General features: G+C 40.2%; 1 pseudogene; it reads left to right on the plus strand.

The window, feature by feature from the left end:
* Positions 1 to 14,913: 14,913 nt before the first annotated feature.
* Positions 14,914 to 15,032, plus strand: LOC134931568 (5S ribosomal RNA; annotated as a pseudogene).
* The last annotated feature ends 7,980 nt before the right edge of the window (positions 15,033 to 23,012 follow it).

Raw genomic sequence — 23,012 nt, forward strand, 5'->3', positions numbered from 1 at the left:
GAAGTTCTCTCCTATTAAAGGTCATTTATTTGTCAAAAAATTATAATTACTCTATTTATTCACAACACTGAGGTTGTGGGTTTGATTCCCACCATTGTTATGTGTGGAGTTTGTATATTCTCCCCTTGTGTGCATTTCCTCTGGGTACTCCAGTTTCCACCCACAGGTTAATTGGGTCCCAACATAAATTAGTGTGTGTGTATGTGTGTGTGTGTGTGTGTGTGTGTGTGTGTGTGTGTGTGTGTGTACAGTAGATGTGGTAGGGAATATAGATTGTAAGCGCCACTGGGGCTATGGATTGATAGCTATCCCACTCCTACCCACACACTAGTAGCTCAAACAGTCATAAACTGCTCACCTTTATTGTTACCTAGGCATAGAAAATGTGAATTACCAGAGAGAGGCCAATGTTAAGGTATTTACCTAATTTGTGTTTCCAGGGTGGGCTTATTTAATATCCATTATAAACATTTCAAAAGACTTTGAAAAAATTGTTTTCAAGGAGCACCATATTCTAATTTCCCTTATTTCTCCTACTGGCGGCGTAGCCTGCAGAGGTAGAGGGGGCAGGCATGGAAACATGTGAGGAGCAGCTGCAATACTGTAGACCTATTCTCTCTGACCTTTACTGAGCACTGCTGCTGTATAGTAAGGTGGGTAATGAAGGAGAGGACAGGCCAGAATGTGAGGGAGGGAAGTAGGAGTGGATGGGATCAGCATATGAGGGAAAGAGCAGAGTGATTCAGGAAAGGAGGGTCCGGTGTATGAGGGAAAGAACAGAGTGATTGAGGGCAGGGGGGACCGGAGTATGAGGAAAGGAGCAGAGTGATTGAGGAGAGGAAGGGCTGGAGTGTGATGGAGGAGAGGAGGGGCCGAAGTGTGAGGGACGGAGCAGTGTGATGAAGGAGAGGAGGGGCTGGGGTGTGAGGGAAGGAGCAGGATAATGTAGGAGAGTGTGAGGAAAGTCCGTGTAGAGGAGCTAGAAGGGAGCAGTCACCAGGACTGTAAAGAAGATGTAGAGCACAGTTTGAAGTTAAGTAATTAATGCTAATAATAATATGTATGATCCTGTATTGGTTTTGAGAGTTGCTATTTTGGTGTATATTGGAGTGAAGTGTATGTGGGTCACGAGAAAAAGTCTCAGCTTGGAACCCGCTACCCCACCTTTAACAGATTTTTTATATGTGATCAGACCATCCAGATGCCCCTTTTATACCTTCAACTAGATACGCCCCCTCATAGACTTCAACCCCTATTTAGGGCTACTTCAGAGATCTCCCTGACTGCTTTTCCATCCCAATCTTCCCGTGCATTCATAGATGGTAGAGCAGAGTTCGCATGCAAAACCTGGTGAGTTGCAGCACAAACTAGGCCCGGGGATCTCCTCTACTATATTTAAGTGTTGTCTCTTGCAGTAAGTTTATCTGTGCTGTCTGTGTCTTTAAGTAGCATCTGTCATTAAATGTGTGTGTCAGTAAGGGGTATAGATCATTAAGTGGTGTCAGTGTTAGTAAATGGTATCTGTGTCAGTAAGTGGTGTCACTGATTCTCTGTATTATATGGTGGTCACAAACTTTTTATTGTTATAGTTAACTATTAAGTGGTTGAAGGTAAGCACTTTAGTTATGACCTCCACGGTGATAGCTACACTCATGGCACAGGTCACACCCCTTATTTAGACCACAACCACATCAAACTGGTCACATCACTACTCTCACCACCACAGCGCTTGTCACACCTCCTTCCAGTGCACATAAATAGGCCCTTCATAAATTTCAGCTCCAGGCCCATGTGGACCTTAATATGGAACTGTATGAACATAACAGCATTGTTAAATACTTCCATATATAAATTGGCAACACTGAGTGTGAATCTGGTGCCCTTACCATTCCCACCACCGTAAGATTGTAATTAGAGTAAAACATAAAATAAATCTGAGTAAGAACAAATAAAATGGCTTCTTAAAGAGAATAATGCAGTCCTTCTTAGACATCCTAATCAGTATTAAGAAACATTTTGACCACACACAGATGTATCCACATACTGTAAACCTTTCCCAATTTAATCTGTATGGCCAAATTAGCCATGCAATTGAATCTGCAACAAGTCATGCCTGGTGATTTTTCTTAAGTTATGCTACTTTAAACTGCTACTTTATACAAATTATTTTGCAGAAAAAAAATTGTGAATCTATCCAATCACTACTCATGGTGGAGCGTCTTAACCATGCTAAGCATTGTAGACCAAATGAAGCAAAAAGGGAAAGGTGTAAGAGGACACATCTGCACAGTAAGTGGATTGGTCACACTGCAGCTTCCACTGTTTTATATACTGCAGTGGACAGTAATGTCACACCACTCCTAGGTTCACACTGTTTCATATACAGTTCTGTAGTGGACAGTAATGTCACGCCACTCCTAGGTTCACATTGTTTGATACACAGTTCTGTAGTGGACAGTAATGTCACACCACTCCTAGGTTCACATTGTTTGATATACAGTTCTGTAGTGGACAGTAATGTCACACCACTCCTAGGTTCACACTGTGTCATATACTTTTCTGTAGTGGACAGTAATGTCACGCCACTCCTAAGTTCACAGTTTGATATACAGTTCTGTAGTGGACAGTAATGTCACACCACTCCTAGGTTCACATTGTTTGATATACAGTTCTGTAGTGGACAGTAATGTCACACCACTCCTAGGTTCACACTGTGTCATATACTTTTCTGTAGTGGACAGTAATGTCACGCCACTCCTAAGTTCAAAGTTTGATATACAGTTCTGTAGTGGACAGTAATGTCACACCACTCCTACTTTCACATTGTTTGATATACAGTTCTGTAGAGGACAGTAATGTCACACCACTCCTAGGTTCACATTGTTTGATATACAGTTCTGTAGTGGACAGTAATGTCACACCACTCCTAGGTTCACATTGTTTGATATACAGTTCTGTAGTGGACAGTAAAGTCACACCACTCCTAGGTTCACATTGTTTGATATACAGTTCTGTAGTGGACAGTAATGTCACACCACTCCTAGGTTCACCCTGTTTGATATATAGTTCTGTAGTGGACAGTAATGTCACACCACTCCTAGGTTCACATTGTTTGATATACAGTTCTGTAGTGGACAGTAATGTCACACCACTCCTAGGTTCACCCTGTTTGATATATAGTTCTGTAGTGGACAGTAATGTCACACCACTCCTAGGTTCACATTGTTTGATATACAGATCTGTAGTGGACAGTAATGTCACACCACTCCTAGGTTCACATTGTTTGATATACAGTTCTGTAGTGGACAGTAATGTCACACCACTCCTAGGTTCACATTGTTTGATATACAGTTCTGTAGTGGACAGTAATGTCACACCACTCCTAGGTTCACATTGTTTGATATACAGTTCTGTAGTGGACAGTAATGTCACACCACTCCTAGGTTCACCCTGTTTGATATATAGTTCTGTAGTGGACAGTAATGTCACACCACTCCTAGGTTCACATTGTTTGATATACAGTTCTGTAGAGGACAGTAATGTCACACCACTCCTAGGTTCACATTGTTTGATATACAGTTCTGTAGTGGACAGTAATGTCACACCACTCCTAGGTTCACACTGTGTCATATACTTTTCTGTAGTGGACAGTAATGTCACGCCACTCCTAAGTACACAGTTTGATATACAGTTCTGTAGTGGACAGTAATGTCACACCACTCCTAGGTTCACATTGTTTGATATACAGTTCTGTAGTGGACAGTAATGTCACACCACTCCTAAGTTCACAGTTTGATATACAGTTCTGTAGTGGACAGTAATGTCACACCACTCCTAGGTTCACATTGTTTGATATACAGTTCTGTAGTGGACAGTAATGTCACGCCACTCCTAAGTTCAAACTGTTTGATATACAGTTCTGTAGTGGACAGTAATGTCACACCACTCCTAGGTTCACCCTGTTTGATATATAGTTCTGTAGTGGACAGTAATGTCACACCACTCCTAGGTTCACATTGTTTGATATACAGTTCTGTAGTGGACAGTAATGTCACACCACTCCTAGGTTCACCCTGTTTGATATATAGTTCTGTAGTGGACAGTAATGTCACACCACTCCTAGGTACACATTGTTTGATATACAGTTCTGTAGTGGACAGTAATGTCACACCAGTCCTAGGTTCACCCTGTTTGATATATAGTTCTGTAGTGGACAGTAATGTCACACCACTCCTAGGTTCACATTGTTTGATATACAGATCTGTAGTGGACAGTAATGTCACACCACTCCTAGGTTCACATTGTTTGATATACAGTTCTGTAGTGGACAGTAATGTCACACCACTCCTAGGTTCACACTGTTTGATATACAGTTCTGTAGTGGACAGTAATGTCACACCAGTCCTAGGTTTCCCGTACAGCATAAAACTGGTGTTAATAACTTTAAGTGCTGATGTGCATGTCATTCAACAGTTAAACATTTTTGCTGATCAGATCATTTGTAGTACCACTGAAAAACTCCCACCCACATACCACATGCATTTAAATTAGGCTGTCTCTCCCACAGTGTGTGCTTCCAGACATCATGAAGAACAAAGTGATTCAGAGTTAAATCACATGACAGCATTGGGATTCATTGCTCCAGGGGTAGAAGCCACCACGTGGATGTTAGCAATGATTATTGTAGAAAAAAAATGATAGCTAGGTATGTATCTGCATTAACCCTGTGCATTTGAACAAAGCTCTGAGGTGATGAGATTGCATAACCCTCAGAACTGTGAAGTAGTATTAGCTATATGCCAAATGCAAAGATATTTACCACTCTGGATGCCAAATGTGGATTCTGAAATATTACTTTGGACAATTAATTATCCATGCCCAAGGGTTCATGACACCTGTGGGCATGTTTCCTCCAAATGCCCTACAGCATATGAACTGAAATATTCCAACAATTCATGGCGCATCTCTTTGAGGGATACCATTGTGAGATCATAGTGGATGACCTTCTAGTTTGGGGTTGCACCATGGAAGAACACAACATTCACTTCCATCTTAGTCACAGGTCATGCATCCTCCAACAGGATAAGAACCCAATACACACAGCTTATAGCACCCAATAATGGATAAGAACAAAACATGTACTAAAGTGAACTGTTCTAAAGTGGACTTCTATGAGCCCTGAATTGAATCTTACTGTATTTAACATATATCTAATGAGCTGAAACATGCGGTCTGGAGGAGGCAAGCATTAAATCTGGGAAAGTTTGAGCAGTTTTCTAAGGAAGAGTGGGACAATCTTCCTCTTGACATGTACAGAAATTTCTTCCAGAGCTAAGAAATAGCTTGATAAATTAGCAGTGATTGCTACAGATTGTGCAACTAAATATTAGGTTAAGGGTCCCATCATGAGAAACATTCACTTACACTGTTATATTGTTAAACATGTATTCATTATAAATAATTCAAATTAAACAGCCTATTCTGAACTACCTTTTCAACCTACTATTTATCTGTCTCACCCTATTTTGTCACAACATGAGCCATTTTATATAATAGATACTGTATACTACTGTTGAGTGTGCGGTCACACTCTACTCATGCCTTGCTCGGTTGAACACACTCAGCCTTTGGCCTCATGTGTTACAAAGTACACTAGGGCATGAGTACAGCAGAGTGTGGCTGCATGTCCAAGACAAATATTAACAAACTGCATTACATTTTTTATGGGAATAGCTCAATAGCCGATTGAAAGCTTTTACAGCAAGCAGGGCAGATCTGCCAAATATGCAATTGATATGAGGCTGTTCTCCATTGAACATATTTCTATTGAAGATATTTGTGTAAAATGCAGTTTGTGGAAAGCAAAGAGCATTATTATGGAATGTGACCATCTTAACCAAAATGGGATTTCTTTACTGTCGTCAAAAATACATATTAGATGCATTAAGTCATGGACATCTAGGATGAATAAGAGATTTTCCCATCAGTTATTGTTAGGATGGATTTACTTTAGTGTGCTTAGATTCTTCAGGGCAAATTTCTGCTTGTTTCAGAATTATTGGTTATCAGGTGTGTCAGAAAGCCTAAGCCTTTTGAATATGAAACAACAGAATGAAAGAAGATATTGTGTTGTGGAAAGAGCGTTCTGTTCCAGATAAGAATATATGATTATTGCTACACAAGAGACATGTAAATCTAGGATACGCATGATGATGCTGGAATAAATAATATTCACAGATGCTGGAATAAACAAATATCCACAGATACTAGGCAGGTATGCTGCTGGTATTTAGTTAAATAGGATGCAGGTCCTTAGCAAAGTAGGTATCAAATCATTCTTTGACCAGAAATAATGGTAATGCAGAAATAGAAAATGGATAAGTAACATTTACAAGTGCTGGAATAGATAATATCCACAGATATGTTATTGGTTTTAAGTAAAATAAAAAGCAAGTTACTGGCAGACTGGTTCTTCAATCATTCTTTGACCACAAATAATAATAACTTGAAAAGTGGTTTCGCTTTGCAGGCACATTTCAATTATAATGACCGCCAGAGTCAATTCTAGAAGCAGAGCAAATTATAAATAATCTGGAACCCAAATGGGCATATACAATACCAGGAGATGAGAGTATGTGGGCTGAACTGTGCACAGTGTGTGGGCTGTACACATTGTTAGTCCTGAATGCTGTTACTGCCAAGGTCGCGTATAGCCAGAAGCTGCGTTTGCCGCGTAACTTCCGATTCCAGGTTGGCGTGTGACGTCAAATGCATCACCACATGGATTTAGTTTAGTAGTTGCTAGGTGACGGTGACATCAGATGCGTCACCCCATTGATTACATTTAGTAGTGGCTAGTCTATGATAGCGTCCAGTATCATAGTATGGTATCCGCTGGTTGCTGAGCAACTGCAGCAGATATTACATAATTTCGGGTCCTGGGTTTGTCTGTGACGCCGATCGCATCATTAAAGTTTGTGTGTAGGTTCATTGCTGGGCAACAACCCATTTTAATCCAGTCCAATAAAGTCTGATAGTGTCTGCTGCAGCAGCCACAGCTGATATCACATCATTACCAGTCATGGATTAAGATGTGAGGCTGATCGCGTTATTCCACTATGTGTATATATTTGTTGCTGAGCAATATTCCGTTCCTGTGTGGATACATGGGCCAGTATTTACTAAGAATCCGAGTTTGTCCGATTTGTGTTTTTTTTTCTAAGTCCCAATCCGGGAATTCACTAAGCACAAATCCCGGCGTGTTTAGACTATTCGTAATGGTTTGAATGACAACGTTCACAAATATGAATGAATAGACCATCGGTCAAACGCAGCTGTTATTACATAGAATACGGGAATTCACTATTCATTCGTATTTGGGTGTTAGTCTCTGAGTGCTCAAATGCGGTCGTATTTTTTTGCGATTCGTTAAAAAAAGCGGCAAAAAAATAGACCTGCTTTTTTCAGTCGTGTTTACATGTGTTGCAAATAAAAAAATCACTCCCACCTGAATTAGGATGCCTATAAAAGGATGTTAGGCCCATTTCAATACACCTACACTCAGAAATGGCAGCAGGACTGTGGGCCAGTGATCTTTTGTGTGCTGTGGGATTCCTCAGACTCAGACATCAGCCTGTAAGTAACCAGGGCCAAGAAACTGAACATGGTCAGCAGGTTGTACAGGTTCCGCGGAGGCTGCGCAGGCCTCGTTTTTTTAGGGGGCGTTTAAACTTGAACGCATTGTCCGATGATAAGGTCATACAGATGTTCCGTCTAAATCGTAACAACATTTTCCGTCTGTATGACCTTGTCAAACTGGGCCTAAACCCTGAGACAGCACGCTCTCGCTCTGTCTCAGGCCTGCACAAATTCCTGGCTGTGTTGCACTTTATGGCTACTGGCAGCTTTCAGGCTGTGTCTGGGGATGTCATAGGAATCTCACAGCCCTCATTTTCCAGAATCTTAACACAGGTGATGTATACCTAACTACCTCTTCTGTTTTGTGTTTGTTTTAATTTCTCGGTGGCCAGTTCTGTCCTAAAATCTCATGTTTATTGTTCTTTAAAATATACACACAGGTGTTGGCTGTTTTGCAGCCCCACATCGAGGCCTCAATCTGCTTCCCTACCCAGGAGTCTCAGTGGCATGCCGTCAGGGTAGATTTCTATGAGCTGGCTGGCATGCCCAATGTGCTTGGAGCCATAGATTGCACACACATTCAGCTGAGACCACCTAGGGGCAGGCAGCACATATATACAAACCACCATTTCGAACACTCCACAAATGTGCAGGTGGTTTGTGATGCAAATCTCAAAATAATGAGTGTTGTTGCTGGTTACCCTGGGGGCTGCCATGACTCCTTCATCCTCAGTCAGTCATCCCTCTTTGATAAGTTTGAGGACGGACAAATGCCAGATGGATGGCTGCTGGGTATATAATTTGATATGTGTAGGCCTGCGTATACTTTGTCCAAATACAGGGGCAGATGTATTAACCTGTAGAAGGCATAAGGTAGTGAGAAACCAGTGATCTGTGCAAGGTGATAAAGGCACCAGCCTATCAGCTCCAATATGTAAATGAACATTTAGGAACAGATTGTCTGCTGCCTTTATTACCTTGCACATATCACTGGTTTTTCACTTCCTTATGCCTTCTCCAGGTGAATACATCTGCCCCACAGTGTGTTTCTTATGTGTTGCTGTATCTTAACATGAATCACGTTACTATATCTGTCTTTTAGGTGATGGAGGATATGGCTGTTTCTATTTGCTTCTAACTCCATTGTCCCGACCTGATACCCCTGCTGAACACAATTACAATCATGCACATAAGTCCACGCGGAATGTGATAGAAAGATGTTTTGGTGTGTTGAAATCTAGGTTTTGGTGTCTGGATAAGTCTGGTGGCGTTTTGTTGTATAGTCCCTTCAAGGTGACTCAAATTGTGTTCTGCTGCTGCTTTCTTCATAACATGTGTTTGCAACAACATCTGCCACATATTGAGGAGGAGGAGGAGGAAGAAAGCAGCCAGCAAGCAGAGAAATTAGAGACATCTGGTGATACTTGGAGTACAGATGTAGGGAGGCAGGTTAGGCAAGAGATCATCAATCGCTATTTCTAAGGTAAGCTTGGTTTGCTTATTTCATTTGTTGTGTAATCATAAATAGATATTTTGCCTTTTTTTCCCAAAACCATTACTCAGAATGTGTCTGTCTCCTTGACACATACAAACATACCCTCGCTTTATGAAAAACAAATGTGGCATGTGTATTGTGTGTATTTTGCAACTCAAAACAACAGATTATGAGTGACATGCATTAAGTCTGGATAAGTGATCGTAAACTTGCAGTGCTAATTTCTTACAAGGCCACATAATCCATTTAGTATTTCACTTTATCATTGTGTGCAACGTCATTGTGTGCAACGTCCTAATGCACAGGTTCACAGGTGTAGAAGCACAGGTGTATGAATTACTCACAGACCTATGTTAAAAGGTTCACAGGTGGAGCTAATTATGTCACTTGTGGTGAGGAGACCTGCAAAACATGCACTGTGTGGGTTCCTGAGGGCCGAGTTTGAGACCCTGTATTCACAAAAAACACTCCTCAACATATAATATGTTAGCCTTGAGGAATACATGTGTCCCTATGTGTGATGTACCATCATATTTAAGACACACAAACTTACTGTAATCAGGAATAATTTATTTCCTAATGTTTGATGCTGTAAACTAGATGATGTGTAAGTAAATCCAGTTTGCCACACATATACATTATTATACACATTCTTTGATTTTTGTTGTAAAAGTACATATTTGTTTGTTTCAGCATCATGTGTAAAAACATTCTTACTAATTTTTAACACACACAAACATGTCCCAACAATACTGACATTCATTTTGTCAATGTTTTTTAAACAAAACAAAGCCAACATATTACAAGCTTTTTACGCAACTCAATTGTGTTTTTCTTGTAATGTTGTATAGAGTTGAAAGCTAAAATATGTATCAATAACATTGTAATTTGGATTGTCTGCAGGGAAAGAGAATGATTGGAATATAGAAGAGTAATGATTAGAAAAAAATCAAGTGGTCAGTTTACTTCTTGCTAAAGACATTCTGCCTGGCTGGCAATTATTGTGTCTGCAGGAAAAGATAATGATTGGAATCTAGAAAGAGTAATGATTAGAGAAAAATCAAGTGGTCAGTTTACTTCCTGCTAACATGTATGTGTGGCTTCATCAACATTTCCCTCCTCCAATACAAAAAAAATGGTAAAGAATAAATGTGCGTACAAATTTTATGTTTGTGTTTGTACCACTTATAATTAATGAGGTTGAAAAAAGTGTCAAGGAGCTAAGTGTTATATATTTTTTGCCAAAAATACACTTACTAACTATTTTGAGTTTCCTAATCATAAATGTCTAACTTGTATTTTTTTCACGTTTTTTTTGGTGGCTGCTTGTCCTGCCCTTTGCCTTTAGCACTGTCATGTTGTCGTGCTCTGTTGGATCGTCTTGGTGGTGATGAAGCTGGCGTGATATTTGGAGTAGTCGTACCAGAACTGCTGCTTGTTTGCTGTTGGTGCATGCATCTGAGTGTTTCATTCAGGTTAGTGAGGGTGGCATTGAGTTCACGTGTAGCAGCATTTTGATTGTCTACTATTTGGAATAAACTTTCATTAATGTTTTGATTGTTTTGAAAAATGCTCATATAACTTTGCTGTTGACTGTGCTGTTCTTCCATTATGCGCTGAAAGTTGCCCATGACCTGTGTAATGTCTGTACGTATGAGTTCCATGGTATTGCCTATTCTGGTTGTTTGTTCATTTTGTCTACTCAGATTTCTTGATATTCTTCTGAGGTGAGATGGTAGGCTTGCAAACATTTGTGTCTGCTTACGCAGGCAATCTTCATTAGTGGCCTGCTGTCTAGCCCAAATGGACCAAAACACCTGATCAGGGCCTTGTGTTCCTGGTGTTGTTGGGCTGTGTAGTGGTGGTGGTGTGCTTTGCTGTGGTGGTGTACTCACAGGTGCTGGGGGGCTCATTCCTTGCATTAATGGCTGCATTTCTAAAATGTTTGCTCCTCCATGTCACTGTGTTGCTGTTGTTGCGGAGGGATGCTGTTCCCAGGACTAGAAGCTGAAATGTTAAACAAATCTCCGTTAGCTATCCATATGTTTGAGAAATGTAAACAAATCACTACACATGGAACACATGTCATTCACTGTTGCTTTCAACTATTCTGCCTAGCAACATCATCACTCATAGCTTAAATACATACATATGCCTGTTTGTGGCAAATGTGTCTGGTTACTTAATTGTGAAAGAAAACACATTAGTTTTATTGTAGCTCACACATACTCCACCATAAAAACACATTGGAATACATAATGTGTTACCTTATAGCTTTGTTCAAACAAACATAGTAATCTTTTTATATGTATTTTGCAATGTTACCTCAAACACACATGTGAAATTTGGACAACCTTACTTTTTGCAATAAAACCAACATTTTATTTATTTATTTATTATTTATTACCAGTTATTTATATAGCGCACACATGTACCGCAGTGCTTTACAGAGAATAATTGCCCATTTACATCAGTCCCTGCCCCAGTGGAGCTTACAATCTATATTCCCTACCACATGTACACCACACACACACACACACACATTTGCAATAGGGTTAATTTTGTTGTGATCCAATTAACCTACCAGTATATTTTTGGATTGTGGGAGGAAACCGGAGTACCCGGAGGAAACCCACGCAAGTACGGGGAGAATATACAAACTCCACACAGGTAGAGCCATGGTGGGAATCGAACCCATGACCTCAGTGCTGTGAGGCAGTAATGCTAACCATTACACCATCCGTACTGCTAACCATTACACCATCCGTACTACCATCCGTATGGCCAACATGCTTTTTTGTTGCAGCATCTTACACACAATGTCATACTGTATGGCTCAAGTGGACATACATATCTTTACTGGATGTGGACAAGGCCATTTAGCTTGGATTCGATATCAGCTTTTACTTACTGCGGTAAGTATTTAAGTTTTTGATGTGTTTTGACGGTTATTAAATATTTTGATGACGTTCTGAAATTTTTCACATTTATTTCAGTTTAATACTCACAATCAAGATGAGTAATCACAATCAAGAGTGTGGATGACGTCTTGGAGGTGTGTCCAAAATTTGGAGTGGGGGGACAGAACATACGGACGATAATCTACGTGGCGGGGTAGCCTGCTGTGTTTGGGCCGGGACATACGACCTTGCTTTCTTTTTGGCCACAGGTTTTTTGTGGTGATGTCTTTCAGAAGTGCCACTTCTGCTGCTCCATACTTCTTTTGATGGACCTTTTAATGAAAGTGCAATTTTGTTATGGCCATTCCTTTACAAGCATACCCTATACTGCAATGGACACTTTACCTGCTTCCGCAGCGTCATCATCATCAGATGTGATAGGAGTTACTGGCCGACGAGTAGTACTGCTTTTTTCTAACACCCATTATGCTTATAAACATTTATTCTTTCAGAAAGCTTGGTTTTTATTTATAAAAAACATAAGGACCGGAAAAAAAACAACCTAAAAACATTGACCAAAACACATATGCACTATGGCAACATCAACACAGGAAAACATGTACAGGACACTGACATAGGCCACAAGTTAAAGAAAAAAAAAATTAACACACACATCTTAATTTTGTATTGAAAGGATAAATATTACAGATGCAATATATAAATTGCTCTGTGATGTGGCACTCCAAAGACACATTACCACTATATGATCCAAAACAAAATGTAGCCATTTTTATCACAATTACACTGCAGTGTGGTGTCACGGTACAAATACAAGCAAAAAATAATCAAAAAAATAGTGTTATTGTAATTAAATAATTAACATTATCTAATAATGACATTACACATGTAAGTGGTTTCCAAACCACTTTCCAGTACTCCAGCCTCTAACATGACAACCACTGTTTTTTAAACATTGCACATGGATCACTAAAATATAAAACATTGTCACAATTTTTAAATAAAAAACGGACAAAAGGGATGAAAATCAAAACTGAAAGTGAAAATGCGGCTGCCGGAAAAAAAAACCCTGCCGCGTTTAACTTAGGGAAAAAACCAGCAAATACAACAAGAACAGGTATGCAAACGACAATGACGGCCGTAAATGTGCCAAAAAAACACGACTGCCATCGACATCGGAAAACACGACAACCATAAAGTCGACTGCTTCGTAACTTTGCGTATATGGATTCAAAAAGTTGCATGAAAATGCACCCGATGCAAAACGAGTTTAAACACTACACAAACCGACTCAAATACGAATCAAGGTAAATATTGCCCATAGTGTCTAATCTTCTATTAACTATCGGATAGATATATACAAATGTGAAAATAAGATTAAGAAAGTATTAAATAAGAGATTATTAATTAAAAAGTGATATACATCATGGTAATACAGAAAGTAAGTATTTTAATAGCGCTTAAGTATGAAATAAGAATGATGACATATATGTGTAAGGGTGGCACATAAATAGTGTACATGCTATCTAGCATGCCACCTGGGTACTGTGTCATAACAGTGATCCATTACCCCGGTAAAAGTGTCATAACAGATGTGCAACCCTATACAGATCGTGATGATAGAGATATAGTAATTTTATATAGTAGTTTTACTAGAACCATACTATAACTGTAAAAAACATAGTGACTATTTTTTACACTAAGAGGGGTATGTCTATGATGGCCATACATGTAATTGCATGTAGGTAGCAGAGGTGGCGTAGAGACTGTTCCTCATGCCTCCCTGATATAGCTCCAATGACCCCCACAGCAACTACTAAACTTAATCCATGAGGTGACGCATTTGACATAACACGCCAACCCGGAATCGGAAGTGACGCGGTAAACGCAGCTTCCAGCTATATGCGACTTCGGCAGTAAGAGCATTCAGGACTAACAATTATATGTACATGCCCTCCATTCCTTACTTTAAATATGGCAGCCACTTCTGAGTGTCCGCACACAGTGAACAAGCCAACCTTCGGTGAAACGTCCGTTTGTGTCATGTGGAGCTCTCTCATCTCCTGGTATTGTATTTGCCCATTTGGGTTCCAGATTGTTTATAATTTGATCTGCTTCTAGAATTGACTCTGATTGTCATTATAATTGAAATGTTGTGCCTGCAAAGTGAAACCCCTTTTCTAGTTATTATTTTTTGTGGTCAAAGAATGATTTAAGAACCAGTCTGCCAGTAACTTGCTTTTTATTTTACTTAAAACCAATAACATACCTGTATAGCATCTGTGGATATTATCTATTCCAGCACTTGTAAATGTTACTTATTCATTCTTTATTTCTGCATTACCATTATTTCTGGTCAAAGAATGACTTGATACCTACTTTGCTAAGGACATGCATCCGATTTAACTAAATACCAGCAGCATACCTGCCTAGTATCTGTGGATATTTGTTTATTCCAGCATCTGTGAATATTATTTAATCCAGCATCATCATACGTATCCTAGGTTTATATGTCTCTTGTGTAGCAATAATCATATATTTGTATCTGGAACAGAACGCTCTCTCCACAACACAATATCTTCTTTCATTCTGATGTTTCATATTCAAAAGGCTTAGGGAGCCTACCTCTCTCATCCACTATCAGCTATAACCTTTATATGACAGTAGGACAGCAGAAGGCAGGGCACCTCCCCTATTCTTTATGAAATATAATGAATTCAGTACTCGCTCATACAAATGCCAGAAAATTATTCTCTGCAATGCTAAAGTAACAGAGATCTTGTGCTATTAATCGGACAGCAGAAGTACTCCATCCTAGGTATATGTCAGTAACCACACTCTCTCATTTGTTCAAATTGGGTATCTTACTGCCACATTTCACTGGTCATGCCCAATCTCATTTGATCTTGGAAGCTAAGCAGTGGTAAGCCTGATCAGTACCTAGATGGGAGACCCCTAGGGAATATCAGGCACAGTAAGCACATTTCCACAGCAGAGACAAACAGCAGAAGTGTTGGAACAACCTATGACCTTTACCATTACTCTATCACTCAACTCACTTGTTTATAGAGTCAAAAACGAAGTGGGTTTACCCATACCAGCAGACCTCAAGACAAGAGGCACTCCACAATTGGACATTATTATAGTCCTAATTATTTCATTTGTGCGTTTGTCTTCTATCCTCTTGGATATCAACATATACCCCATTTTAATATTTTCATCTCAGGTGCATCCTCATGAATATACCCATACTAACTGAATTTCAAGTATAATTATTTTGAAATCATTAAGACTACGTAACACTGGATGTGGAGGTGATATTTTTTATATTTTTTGTGTCTTCCCTTTGAAAAATTGTCATAGTTCAGCCGGCATCCCACACAGCCGCCGAATTCAGGTGGCATTACATTCCGTCCTAGGTATAACTCGGTTATATTTTTCTTTTTTCAAAATTGCTACCTATGTAAACAGAGCTGATCTATATATGATTTGAAGAGTCAATTTTGTAATGCGTTCAATAGAGTAAAAGTTTGCAAAAAAAAAAAACATTTTAAAAGCTGTAAAATGTACTATGTATATCACACATGCAGCACTGTTTAATAGATTCTTAATATGTCAATTATATTTATGTATGGTTTTAAGTTACTCTAAGTTTATCTTTAAATACAATTTACTGTAAGTAGTTGGATTTTGTTCCATTGTGCAACCACTGATGTAGAATGAAATGTCTGCTGTTTCAGCGTAATATTTTCTTCATGATTGCTTCAATGAGTAATGATTTTGGTGATACTTGATTTGAGCATGACTAGATAAAGTCATAGAAAAGCCAGTTAGAAAACATTGAATAACATAATGAAATACATTGAAAATGAAGAGAAAATTGCATTTTGAATCTTACCAAGCTGCCAAGTCTATTGCATTACCATACAAGCTTTGTATTTATAAGTAAATGGAAAGATTGATGACTTACGTACAGTATGAACAATAACCCTAGGTTCTGTTCCTAAAACAGTTGTTTGACCACTTAGTCAAGTGTATAGTCAACAGAGATAACTGAATATAAATAACCTAGAGCAATAAAGAACTTTTACTACATTCAACCGAGAAGGTCAAACAAAAAAATGCCATTTAAAAATATTTCTCTGTGTTACTGATCAGGGCATCACAGCTGCTTAATTTGCCTTGGGGAACTATGGGAATAAAGATGAACCGTACCATTTATTTTCCATACGTTTCAAGTGAATATGACCTAGAAACCACACTGTGAATCTAAAAAGTATTTACTAATTCCACATCTGCTAAAACTATTTTTAATTACAATTTATTGTTCTATATGTTTCTTTTTAAAGAAAATGCAGGCATATTTTACAATTTAAACTTAACAAGACAAACAATAAAATATATCTTCTCATACACTTCAGAAACATTAGATTGTCAGCTTATATGTAAGCTAAAGCGTTTGGTTATCTGGTGCCCTCTATTCTACAATAATTTGTTTTATTTTAGTTGTTTTAGGGATATAAAAAACCTGAGACATAATGAAAATGTTGATTTTGCTATTGAATAATAAAAGTGCAGATGCTTATGTACCAATCTTAGAGAGTAAACTGAATTATTGTTTGCAAAATTTAGTCTGATTTATGGTATGCCAAAAACTACATACAGTATAAAGATTCCCCAAATGAATGAAGTAATAAAAAAAGTCACTTGTGCTCCAGAATATAATATGGACTTTTAGGGTGCCTTAAGTACCAAGTTTGGAAAACACTGCTGTACTGTATATCATATCTACCATATTAATGTATAACACCTGGACCAGGGAACATGTAAAAAATTTAATTAAATATATGGGGGATATTTATCAAAGCTTGGTGAGAGATAAAGTTGAGAGATATAAAATAGTAACCAATCAGCTTCTGTCATTCTACAGGATGAGTTTGAAAAATAACAAGTGCGGATACTTTATCTCTCTCCACTTTATAACTCTCCAAGGCTTAGTTCCTCCCTCCTCTGACAGCAGCCCTGTGGGTCATGTGTAGCTCTGCTCTCCTGCTCACACTTCACTCTCCTTCTCCTCTTCTCCTCTCCTGGTAAAAACAAGGGCTTGCTACACAGATGCAGTGGGTGGTGTCCGGTTTTGGAAGATTATTTAAGAGCTGATTGTTTGGTAATGATATTACTCTCCACTTTCTCTATCCACGCTTTGATAAATATACCACATAACTCCCTGCTTAAAGGCACATTATATAATAAATGAATGTCTAGTGCTGCATCTTCTCTCCTACACAAATTACTACAGTATTTGTGCCAGTGACATGCAGTGAGGTAAATGGTTGGGGAGGCACTGGCTAGTATCAGAGTCAGGTTTACACACACACATACTGTATATGAACTAGAGACATGTGCGGCTGGCACTTTTCGTGTTTTGGGGGTCATTCCGAGTTGATCACTAGCTGCCGTTGTTCGCAACGCAGCGATCAGGCTTAAAATCTGCATTTCTGCGCATGGGTATGGGGTGCAGTGCGCACGCTCGACATACTTTCACAAAAAAATATGCCGTTTCACACAAGGTCTAGCGACGTTTTTCAGTCGCACTGCTGATCGGTGAAAGATTGACAGGAAGTGGGTGTTTCTGGGTGGTAACTGGCCGTTTTCCGGGAGTGCGCTAAAAAACGCAGGCGTGTCAGGTAAAAATGCAGGCGTGCCTGGGGAAACGGGGGAGTGGCTGGTCGAACGCAGGGCGTGTTTGTGATGTCAAAGCAGGAACTAAACAGACTGAAGTGATCGCAAGGTAGGAGTAGGTCTGCAGCTACTCTGAAACTGCTTGAAAAAATTTCAGCACTATTCTGCTAACCTTTCGTTCGCACTTCTGCTAAGCTAATATACACTCCCAGCGGGTGGCGGCTTGGTGTTTGCACTGCTGCTAAAAGCAGCTAGCGAGCGATCAACTCGGAATGAGGGCCTTTGTTTTTGGCTCTATTTCCACTTTCGTGTTTTGATTTTGGCTTGGTTTTGCCAAAACCACCCTTACGTGTTTTGGTTTTGGTTTTGGTTTTGGATCTGAATGATTTTGGGGAAAAAACATAAAAATGGCTAAAAACACAGAATTTGTGGGTAATTTTGCTCCTACGGTATTATTAACCTCAATAACATTCATTTCCACTCATTTCCAGTCTATTCTGAACACATCACACCTCACAATATTGTTTTTAGGCCTAAAAGTTGCACCAAGGTGGCTGTATGACTAACCTAAGCGACACAAGTGTGCGGCACAAACACATGGCCCATCTAGGAGTGGCACTGCAGTTGCAGACAAGATGGCACTATTCAAAAACTAGTCCCCAAACAGCACATGATGCAAAGAAGAAAAAGAGGTGCACCGAGGCTGCTGTATGACTACGCCAAGCGACACAAGTGTGCAGCACAAACACCTGTCCCATCTAGGAGTGGCACTGCAGTGTCAGACAGAATGGCACTTTTCAAAAACTAGGCCCCAAACAGCACCTAGTGCAAATATGTAGAAGAGGTGCAATGAGGTAGCTGTATAACTAAGCCAAGCAACACAAACAATTGGCCCATCTAGGAGTGGCACTGCAGTGGCAGACAGGAGGGCAGATATAAAAAAAAGGCCCCAAACAGCACATGATGCAAAGAAGAAAAAAAGGTGCACCGAGGTTGCGGTATGACTAAGCTAAGCGACACAACCACCTGGCCCATCTAGAAGTGTCACGCAGTGGCTGAATGTCAAGAGTGGGCCACAATTGTTCGATACACTGACAGCATCTCCTGCACGCCCCTGTCATTATTTTTAAATTCTGCAATCGGTGGTCTTATACGGCAGTACCCCAGGACTAGTACAGCAGTACCCCTGGACTCATGCGGCAGTGTCAGACAGGATGGCACTTTCCAAAAACTAGGCCCCAAACAGCACCTCATGCAAAGATGTCGAAGAGGTGCAATGAGGTGGCTGTATGACTTAGCCAAGCGACACAAACAATTCCCACTGGAATTATACGTCCAAATCACTGGAATTATACGTCCAAATCACTGGAATTAAATGGCAAAATCACTGGAATTATACGTAGAAATCACTGAAATTAAATGGCAAAATCACTAAAATTATACTGTACGTCCAAATAAATTGAATTAAATGGCAGTACCACTGGACATATATGTAAGTGTCAGACAGAATGGCACTTTAAAAAAATAGTCCCCAAACAGCACATGATGATAAGAAGAAAAAGAGTTGCAAGATGGAATTGTCTTTGGGCCCTCCCACCCACCCTTATGTTGTTGAAACAGGACATGCACACTTTAACAAACCAATCATTTCAGTGACAGGGTCTGCCACATGACTGTGGCTGAAATGACTGGTTGGTTTGGGCCCCCACCAAAAAAAGAATCAATCTCTCCTTGTACAAACTGTCTCTACAGAGGCAAGATGTCGACCTCATCGTCATCCTCCGACTCCTCACCCCTTTCACTGTGTACATCTTCCTCCTCCTCCTCAAAGAGTATTAATTTGTTCCCACTGGAATCCACCATCACAGGTCCCTGTGTACTTTCTAGAGGCAATTGCTGGTAAAGGTCTTCCCAGAATAATTTATAATTCATTTTGATGAACATCATCTTCTCCACATTTTGTGGAAGTAACCTCCTACACCGATCGCTGACAAGGTTACCGGCTGCACTAAACACTCTTTCGGAGTACACACTGGAGGGGGGGGGGGAACTTACAGATGTAGCTACCTTTATCTTGACTGGCTGAGGCGTTTGTCCCGATCGAGCATACGCAGTGTACCGGGGCATAGAGAGGCGCGCCTAGTCACAGAGAGGCGTACCTAATCGCACGGAGACAGACAGAGTGTTTGGCGTTACCTTTACGTGTAATACCTGCGATCATCCACCAGATGTCGCTTTTTACAATCACCACTGCGCATGCGTGTGGTCTCCCATAAAATACAATACTGATATTATAATATATATATAATAAGGACTACTTTACTAAGGCGTCTCATTACGCTGCATACAGTAAATACTCATTACGCTGCATTATTTAATACAGTATATACGGTACAGACGCAAATAGTACAGCATACAGTATATGATCCATCAACAGTACTTTATGAATATGTGAGTGTCCAAGTCCCGCAGACAAAACAACATAAAACCAGTAGTGTACACTGTCGCAAATGGAAGTGTTAGAAGTTCACTATTGCCTCTTGAGATTAGGAATTTTGTACAGTATGTTAGCATCCTAATCCCGTAGCCATTACAGCATAATCAAAACCAATGGATTTATTCATCTGTCTTCGGCGAAGTGGTGAAGTGTTCCGCTTCCTATACTCAGAGTCCCAGGTTCGATTCCTGAAGTACGAATGCATGTTAGTTTTTTCCAGACACTTTATTATTTTTTTTATTCACATAAACCAGGGCAAAGCTGCAGGAGCGGTTCTACTGTTAAGGTTCTATGCACCGTACTTTACATATACAATTCTGTAGCAGGGCAGACTCAATAGAAATGGCTACCACTTATGACTCCTTGCCCCATGGAGGCCCTAGGCTATGGAGCAAGTAACAGTCCAGATTTTGCAGGCTATGAGGCAATGCTGAAGGAGTGTCACAATCCCTTAACTAAAATGGATAAGATCTTGGTTGAAGGATAGAAAACAGAGAGTTGTGGTAAATGGAGTGCATTCACAGGAGGGAAATGTTACCAGTGGAGTACCCCAGGGATCTGTACTTGGACCAGTGCTTTTTAATATCTTTATTGGTGACATTGCAAATGGCATTAAAGGGAAAGTATGCCTTTTTGCAGATGACACAAAGGTATGCAACAGGGTAGACACACCAGGTGGGGTAAAACAAATGATTGAGGATCTAGGTAGACTAGAGGAATGGTCAAGAGTCTGGCAATTACAGTTTAATGCCAAAAAATGCAAAATCATGCACTTGGGTCTCAAAAATCCTAAAGCTAAATACAGTATTAATGGCACTATACTGGAAACTACTGAGGAGGAAAGGGATCTAGGAGTCACTATTTCAGATGACTTAAAAGCAGGTAAGCAATGTAACAAGGCAATGAGGAAGGCTAGTCAGATGCTTGGCTGCATTGGGAGGGGAATCAGCAGCAGAAAGAAAGAAGTAATAATGCCACTGTATAGGTCATTGGTACGGCCTCATCTAGAATACTGTATTCAGTTCTGGAGGCCATATCTTCAAAAGGATATTAATACATTAGAAACTGTACAAAGGAGGGCAACTAAAATGGTGCATGGCTTACATCACAAAACATACCCAGAAAGACTAAGAAATCTCAATATGTATAGTTTGGAGCAGAGAAGGGAAAGGGGGGACATGATAGAAACTTTCAAATATATGAAGGGTTTTAACAAAGTCCAGGAGGGAAACATTCTCCAAATGAAGAGAAGCAATAGAACACGAGGACATGCACTGAGACTGGAGGGGGGGAGGTTCAGGGGAAATTTGCGGAAAAATTATTTCACAGAAAGGGTAGTGGACAAGTGGAATAGCCTCCCATCAGAGGTGGTAGAGGCTAAGACAGTAGAGCAATTTAAACATGCATGGGATAGACATACGGATATCCTTACAAAGAAATAAGGATCAAATAAGGTTAGTGTTAAAAAATAATATAAAAAAATAAAAAAAAATAAGGGGCAGACTACATGGGCCAAGTGGTTCTTATCTGCAGACAAATTCTATGTTTCTATGTTTCTATGTTTCTATAAAATACACAGGGGCGATAGGAATAAGCGAGGTCTATGCACATTACGTTACACCGGACTCGATCGCATAGCACACTGCCAAAATGGCCACCGCCCCTGAACCCCCACCAATGTGGCAGGCAGCGCTTGGATATGGAGTGAGGTATGGCATAAGTTTTGCAGGCTACGGGGCAATGCTGAAGGAGCGTCACAATCCCCTAGCCAAAATACACAGGCGCGATAGAGATAAACGAGGTCTATGCACATTACGTTACACCGGCCTTGATCGCATAGCAAACTGACAAAACACAAGTTTTACATAAAGCAGGGCAAAGCTGCAGGAGAGTTTCTACTGTCAAGGTTCTATGCACCGTACGGTACACATACAATTCTATAGCAGGGCAGACTCAATTGAAATGGCTACCGCCTGTGACTCCTAGCTCCATGGAGGCACTCGGCTATGGAGCAAGTAACAGCACAGATTTTGCAGGCTACGGGGCAATGCTGAAGGAGCATCAGAATCCCCTAGCTAAAATACACAGGGGCGATATGGATAAGCGAGGTCTATGCACATAATGATACACCGGACTCCATCGCATCGCAAAGTGACAAAATGTCCGAGGCACGTGAACCCCTGCCTTGTGGCAGCACTCAGCTATGAAGCGAGCAATGGCATAGGTTTTGCAGGTATGGGGTAATGCTGAAGGAGCGTCAGAATCCCCTAGCTAAAATACACAGGGGTGATAGGGATAAGCAAGGTCTATGCACATAACGATACACCGCAAAGTTACCCATGGTTTTGATTATGCCTTTTCTTTGAACACGGTATTTTCCACTGCCTCATCCTACCCCCATCCCACTTTCCCCTTCCCCCCAGGAGCCTGCAAAGTACATGCAGTAGACAGGGAGGGAGTTCCGATCAGGTTACAAGAAATGTGCAACAGTATACTACTGTATGTAGGAAAATTCCCCGCCCACTCTGATTTATGTGAAACCTGTGTGCACCCTTCCATTGAATGTATAACAAAGAAAAAAATAATAATAAAGTGAATGTTACAGGAACACATTAAATAAAAGGTTGATACTTCCTTCCCATTGGTGTTGGTTTATGCCTTAGGGGACTCGGACACTAATACTTGTATTTCAAAAGCATGACATTTTCCACCGCCTCTCCCTACCCCCATCACCCTTCCTCCTGGGAGCCTCCAGGTCATGCAGTGGACAGGGAGGGAGTTC

This window comes from Pseudophryne corroboree, chromosome 5 (assembly GCF_028390025.1).
Source record: "Pseudophryne corroboree isolate aPseCor3 chromosome 5, aPseCor3.hap2, whole genome shotgun sequence".
Classification (NCBI taxonomy): Eukaryota; Metazoa; Chordata; class Amphibia; order Anura; family Myobatrachidae; genus Pseudophryne; species Pseudophryne corroboree.